Here is a 7,844-nt window from a genome sequence, read left to right as displayed (position 1 = left end):
AATCTTATTATCAGAAACCATAAACATTCTTGCTTTCAAATATGACAGTGGTCCTGCATTTACGAGAGTCTGCTTAGAAGACTTTGATAATCAATTTTTCAACATATCAAAAGCAGCTACGTTTGTTTCGTACAAATATTTTTGCATCAAATTAGGAATTTAAAGGAACCTTCCCAAAGTGATGTCAGGAAAATTCTGTACCCTAGTCATTGCTTTCTTTGGTCAGTATGATTTAGTTTGGACCCAACATTCAGGATCGTTTATATTCTCAGTCGACATTAACGATAGCACAGCGCTTCTGGTGTATAGATGTACAAAGAAACTATCAAACCGTCACATAAAAGATCATGAACCTACAGTTTGTGCTTATTTGGGAATCATGATCCTCTGTAAGGCTAGAAAACGTGATCTACATGTAGTAGATACTTTCTTCAAACTTGGACTATTTGTCTCCTACCAACGAGTGTTAGAAATTTCTACTTCCATGGCTTATGATCGTTATGTAAAAGACGGTATAGTTTGCCCTACCAATCTACTACAAAATGTATTTACTTCATGTGCTGTAGACAACATTGATCACAATCCAAGCATTATATCGTCAAAAGATTCATTCGATGGTACAGGTAAATCTTTATTGCAACATATTTCAGAAGATGTTCAAGGCGTTGTTCAAACATTTCTCCAATCTGAACCTATGTTGAAATGCCAGTCAAAGAGAGTTTCTCTTTTACCATTACCAGAGAGTTATTCAAATCTTCAACCAGCTGTACTAAGATTCAACGAACCAGATATCCCATTAGTTGAAGGAGAACTTTCAATTGATATGTCCTCATTCCCAGCTGCATTAAAAGGGAAACCCAAATGGCTGAAACATGTTGCAGAAAATTCAAGTGTTAAGGCTAAAGTGGGTAAAAATATTCATGGTCCGCCTATCATGCTGTAGTACTGCCAAATGCGAATAAATTACCAGCAGTGTCTGCCCTTCTACCTCTGTTTCATGAGCAAGCAAAGTATGTTGCATTGATACGACACTCATTGAACATTATTCGTAACACTGTAAGAAAGCTAAATCCAGGCCAAACTCCAGTTGTTGCTTTTGACCAACCCCTTTTCACAATAGCAAAACAAATATAATGGAACTGGCCTCAGATGTATGGCGAGGATCACTTGGTAATGATGTTCGGTAGCCTACACATAGAAATGGCTGCGTTCAAAGCATTACGGTTGGCTTCAAGATAGTGAATGGACAAGTGTTTTAGTAAATGCACAGGTTACATCACCAGGTACAGCTGATTCATTCATAAAGGCTTCTCCTGTTACAACAACACGTAGAACACACCAAGTTACAGCATGCACACTTTACCGTCTATTGTCAAACGCGTACTGCCAGTACAAAGATGTTTTAAGGTATGATGAGGTTATCTTAGAATTTGAAGAGTGGTGTTTGGAACTATCTAAACAATCTCCTCACTTTAAATTCTTGTATATAACTCTCAAATTTGAATTGACAATATTAATATTTATAAGGTCTATACGTGAGGCTAACTTTTTATTATATATTGAAGCTCTCCCAAAGATCATTCCTTGGTTCTTTGCCTTGGATCACACCAACTATTCACGATGGCTGCCAATTCATCTGCGTAATATGCTTCAGTTGCCAAAAAAGAATCCAGAAACCCACAGAGCAATCCTTAGCGGCAACCCTTTTTGTCACCAAGACCGAGAAGAAATTTTCCTGTATGGCTTTTAATCAAGCCGACGAACAAAATAATGCGCATGTTAAAGCAGATGGTGGTGCTGTTGGATTGACGGAAAATCCAGGAGCGCTTCATAGATGGATGGTTGCTGGGCCTGAAATGGCTAGTTTGGTAAATGAATTTGAAAATGTCAATGAATGCTTTGTATATCACTAACGAATCTAATAAACCTCATCATGAACAAATATTATCCTTCCAAGAATCATTCCAAACAGACTGCAGATTGAATAGCTGTGGATAAGTTTTGGCACTAGGATGAACTTCCGATATATCAGTTCATGGATTGTGCCTTGCCCTAGGACCATTGAATCGAAAGTCTTTCCACTGTGCCATGCCTTTACCGGTTGTGACAAAGTCTCCGCTTTTTCTGGGAAAGGTAAGAAATCAGCTTGGGACACATGGTCCGTATATGAGGAGTTTTCAGAAGCATTTCTGCAGGTTATTGAGAATCCTAATGAAGTGGAAATTTTAAAAGTGTTAAAAGTAATAGAACGGTATGTTGTGCTTTTGTATGATCGGTCTAGTACAAGTTATACGATGAATGAGTTAAGAAAATAGTAATTAACACAGAAGACAAGACCAATTGACAATATCCCTCCAACACGTGATGAACTTCTTCAACATAAGAAACGTACAGCTTACCAAGGTTGTGTTATTTGGGGCAATTGTTTAGGTTGAAATCCAAGTATGCCATCACCAGATTTATTTTGTTGGCAAAAAAATTGATGGTACTTGGGTACCATTCTTGTCTGTGCTTGCTGACGCTTCAATGTTATGCCAAGATCTCATCCACTGTAAGAAAGGATGTCGAAGAGCATGTAAATGCTTGAAAGCAGCATTAAAATGCACAGCATTTTACACTTCTCAACGGACTGTGAAAGAGAAACTGATTGAGTCACTGTGCTTTATTTGGATTTTCCTGCATTTTGATCATATTGTCATTATAATTTTAATCTATGTTCATGTTAAATAGCTACTCGGGAGTTTTTTTATTTCTTACCTCATTTCTAAAAAAATAAATTCTCTTTGTAGAATTAAATATGTTGGTTTTTTTTTTTTTTTCATTTCAGGAAAATTGTTAAATTTTCTAAGGTTATTACCTGTAACTGTGGAAAAAAAACTTGTCAAAGACGCCATTTTGAGTTGAATCGACTATTTTTATTTCATAGCTAATGTCACTTGTTACATTAAATAATAATATGTTTGTATATACGTGCTTGTATTGAAAAAATGATCCATTATTTTTTAATCATTTTTATACCATATTTAAGAAGAAACGTAAAATTTTTACATATTAAACGGCGCCATTTTGAATATTGCCGCCATTTTGGAAATATAATCTATGCACATATGTATTGTTGATACAATGTAGGCCTTTATTTATATCAAATGATCAGTTTCACGGATTTGGTAACTTTCTATCACACAATGATGGTGTACACATACGAATACTGTCAAACTTAGACATTTTGACGCGCCATTTTGAATTTGGACGCCATTTTGATGATTTCTTTATTATAAGGTTTACAAAAATAATAACTGACATATCTTAATTGTATTTCATTAAGTTTGTGACATCTTCTGAACTCATTAAAATTGGAAGTCTTCATCAAATGAATGATGTTATACTTATTTCGGCCATCTTGAATTTGGCGGCCATATTGGATTTTTTTTCGTGGCTCCATATCTGAATTTTGTCTATACCCCTTTATCTTTCACTATGCCAATTTTCATGCTTTTACCATAAAGTGACATAAAGTGATCAATTATTCTGATATCCGCTGGACTATAACTACATAAAGGATCAACTAGTATTGTATAAGAATGTCATATAACTGCATCGTTAAATGTATAGAGCTACAAATGTATATACATTAGTTTAAATTTGATAACGTTTATTTTTTCCAGAAATGAAAGAAGATTGGAAATCACCGTGACTCAGTACGACCTTGCGAAGCTTTATACATTCGCTGTCATATAACTGTAGCATACATCTGCTTGTAGTTGCAATGTACCTTTGATCGGAGACATTTGTATGTATGTCTCTGCTTAATAATGAAAGTGCCTTGTCGCCTTTCAATTTCAGTACAAATGTGTATCGTAGTGTATGTTAAACACCAACACATCCAAGTAACCGCTCTGTAGACACAGTTCTTTCAATCTCCAATAAAATCATGCTTTCGATATGTATATATATGTATACATTACGAATACACTTTTAGATACCAGCAAATATATTACAATATAATGTGAAATGATTTAACATGTATTCTAACATAATGATACAGAAACATGTAAATTGAACACAATGTAAGTTTCAAAATGATAAGAAGCTAAATATGTTGTATAATTCACTGATAAAAGTAAATAACCACATTTACAAACCCATAAACTAACTAGTATCTCAATTGTTTGTAAAACAATTGAAAGGTCTTTCCTGTAAAAGTGATGTTTTCGTAATGTACTTTGTACGACCTTTCGTTTGATATACGACAAGCATACCTTCTGAAACTTTTCACTTTTATCACTTAATGACCTCATCGGCCTACATTTTTGGGATCAGAATTATTATATATGTAACATAGAGTAGATGAGCTTTCATTTGATATGCGACAACGCCATGTTCTAGAAAGTTTGATTTTTGCACTTAATAACCCTATCTTACTAATTTTTGGAGGTCAGGAATTTGATATTTGAAATGTACACATCATGACCTTTCATTTGATATACAACAACCCTATCTTAAAAGAAAATTTATGTTTTGCACTCAATGACCCCATCCAACCCATTTTTGGGAGACGTCAATTTGAAATTTGAAATGTACGATTTATGTTCTTTCATTTGATATGCGACAACCTTACCATCTGAATAATTTGAATGTTTGCACTAAATGACCCGACCCGTCCCCCTGGGATGAAAAGGGGGTTTAAAATTTTCATTCTTAAGTAGAGTTTATTAAGACCTTCAATTTGATATATCAGATGACCCCATTTGACAAAGTGCAAATAATGATGCAATATCAACTATGTAAATAGAATGAAACTTACAAAGTCAATGCAAAACTTGAAAATTTCAAATTGATTTTTTGGTGTTTTTTTCCATGGAATGTTTTTGGTATTTGGTCAAACGTATAACTATGTCAACCTCTTCAATTTCTATAATATTTTAAGTGGTAAGCTCTTGATGATTCAGAAATACATGCCTCCGCTCGCAAAACCTCAAACTGCACTATCTCTAAAACGACAATAGATATCTGAAATCTGTTCAATGATAAATGATCTACAGTTGAAGGACAACATTATAGAAAAAGAATTGGGACAATTTCAAAGTTCACCAAGGTCACAATTAATCATCAAATATATGATGCAATACAAAACTTGAGAACCGGAAGTCGTAGAGACATGGGACTATCACCATTCGACTCAAGACCACTTGGCCTTTTAAATATCACAAGGTCAAGGTCATAGTGTAATGTGAAGGTCAAGGTGAAATTTCATCATGACCTGACATTGACCTCAAATTGAAGGTCTTTAACTACTGATCTCTGCAGTTTATAGTAGGTTGATATCTGTTACCTTTAAAAAGATATACACACAATACTATACTTTTAAGAATCATCCCGTCGTAACTTTTGAACAGACAGTCGGACTCTTTTGAGCTCAGTGTATAAAATGTAGAGCTCGTCGAGAGGAACATTTTATACGCTGTAAGTATGCATCAAACTCTTATCGTTTTCTTAATATGAAAGCTTGAAATTGCAGCGTAATTTTTTTTTGCACTCGGTGACCTTTGACCTTGGGTGCAAATTGAAGGTCACATGAACTTAAGATTATTGGTGTAGGTCCCAAGTCTTAACGACTTCCGGTTCTCGGGATACAATTTTTTTTAAATTGTGTATATTTTTTCAAGGGAAATAACTCCTTATAACGGTTAACAACAAAATGATTGTATATGTTTATTAACATTGCCATCTGGTCTTGTACATGTTGCCGTTTTCAAATGGATTCTATCTTGAATACTTTTTAGAAAAATGCAAAAGAAAGAAATTGCTTCAAGGGGACATAACTCTCATAGGGAATGATGAAATCCTTAGCAGCCTCATATGGTAACAAATCATGATGAAATTTAACTTTTGTTCAAATAAGGTCATGATATCTTTAAAAACAACGAAGGGGGGGGGGGCATGTTGAAAAAAATCAATAAAAGGGAGATAACTTCTAAAGGGGATGATGAAATCCTACACAGCCTCATCTGGTAATACCTCATGATGAGATCTATCGATGGTCCATATTTGGTCTTGATGACATCAATAGAAACGGGGGGAGGGCATTTAAAAAAAATGTTGGAAAAAAAAACATTAGAAAAACAGTAAGGTCTTTCCCCACGTAGGGGAAAGACCTTAAATAAAGTCATATCAAGGGAAATAATTATGTTAATTTCGTGTGAAAGAGTTTTGTTTTACTGCAGAATATTACATGTATTAGTATAGATCAATTTGTTTATGGTGTTGAATTATCAAAAAATTGAAAATGTAAACAATTTGATGAATATGTTTCTTTTTGATGAATATGTTTCTTCACAAAAGAAATCACCATTCACAAACGTTGTAATATGTACAATATGAATTTTCAAAATATCAAGAAATGGGAGTAACTGTAATATTTTTTGTAGCTATATGTAACATTATGTATGTACATGTATGTGCATGTTTAATATGAAGAGCCTTTAAGCCATAGGTTGTCGTTTGTTGCCGTGTTACATATTTGGTTTTCGTTAATTTTGTACATTATTTTCTCGTTTGAATTGCTTTACGTTTTATCCGGGGCCTTTTATAGCCGACTATGTTGTGTAAGCATTGCTAATTGTTGAATGCCTTACGATCAACTTGTTAATTTCTGTATCAATTGGTCTTGTAAAGAGTTTTCTCATTACCAATCATACCACATCTTTTTTTAATACTATATATATTTTTTCTTACTACTTTTTTTTAATACAAGTACAAAAATGTAGAACCACTAAAATTAAACTTTGTATTAATTTCTTTGATTAAACTGACATTTAAAAATCATAAAATTGCTCAACTGAATAAGATAGGTAAATTAAGATTTTATTTGAATACTAACGTTTCAAAACAAAATAAGTTCCCAGGAGTATTTAGTTTTCACCCTTTCAAGCATTCAAATATGATTTGTAACATATTCCGCTAAATCAATGACTTTAAAATGACTTTTGACAGAGTTTTCTAAAAACAGTAAAATAAGACGTAAAATTATACTCATTGATTTCAAAATCTAACTACAAACAAAACAAACATGGCAGGTGGTACTAATAGCGACATAACTGATTAAAAAATTTAAAATAAAATATCGGTTTGATACAGATGCTTATTTAAATCAACTCTTCTTATTCTTATAAAATATTTAATTTGAAAACAATAAGTTCTTTGATTTTGTAGATTCTCATTAAAATATTCAATTTAAAAACAATAATTTGTAACATACAAAAGAGCTGACTTACGACAAAAGGACAGAAATAATTACAAATATGTTTTGTATACTTCAATTTTAATAAACAAACAGACTGGCTGTCATTAACATAGTTAGTAGATCTTTAAGATTAAGGTAAGTTAACTAGGTTTTTTTTTTAACTTTTTGTCCATAACGTTAAGTTTTACATCAATTTTACTCTGCTTTAAAAATGCAACTGTCTTTAGTTTGAATCATTCCATGTTTGAATAAAGTTTGTATCGTGTATTTTGTAAGATAATTTGAAGATACTAGTAGTTGAATAATCTCATCTCGTGCGCTTATAACAGCAATTATCAAATGTATTCATAATATGCCTATAATATATTGTTAATATCCATGGACTCTCTGCCCGAAAAAAGATTGTAATGCCAGTTTCAAAGGCGATAGGCCAGGTTATTATGCACTATTATTGCTTTGCTATAAAACATATTAAAGGAGATACAGAAATGTCAAGCATACAGATTCGAATTTTGATCGAAATGATATATGCAAAGAATTAACAATGTCTTTTTATTCATATCATAAAAATTGTCTATTAACACAATATTTAGAGGGGTCT

The sequence above is a fragment of the Mytilus galloprovincialis genome, chromosome 11 (genome assembly GCF_965363235.1).
Source record: "Mytilus galloprovincialis chromosome 11, xbMytGall1.hap1.1, whole genome shotgun sequence".
Classification (NCBI taxonomy): domain Eukaryota; kingdom Metazoa; phylum Mollusca; class Bivalvia; order Mytilida; family Mytilidae; genus Mytilus; species Mytilus galloprovincialis.
Note: the sequence above shows the minus strand (reverse complement) of the source record.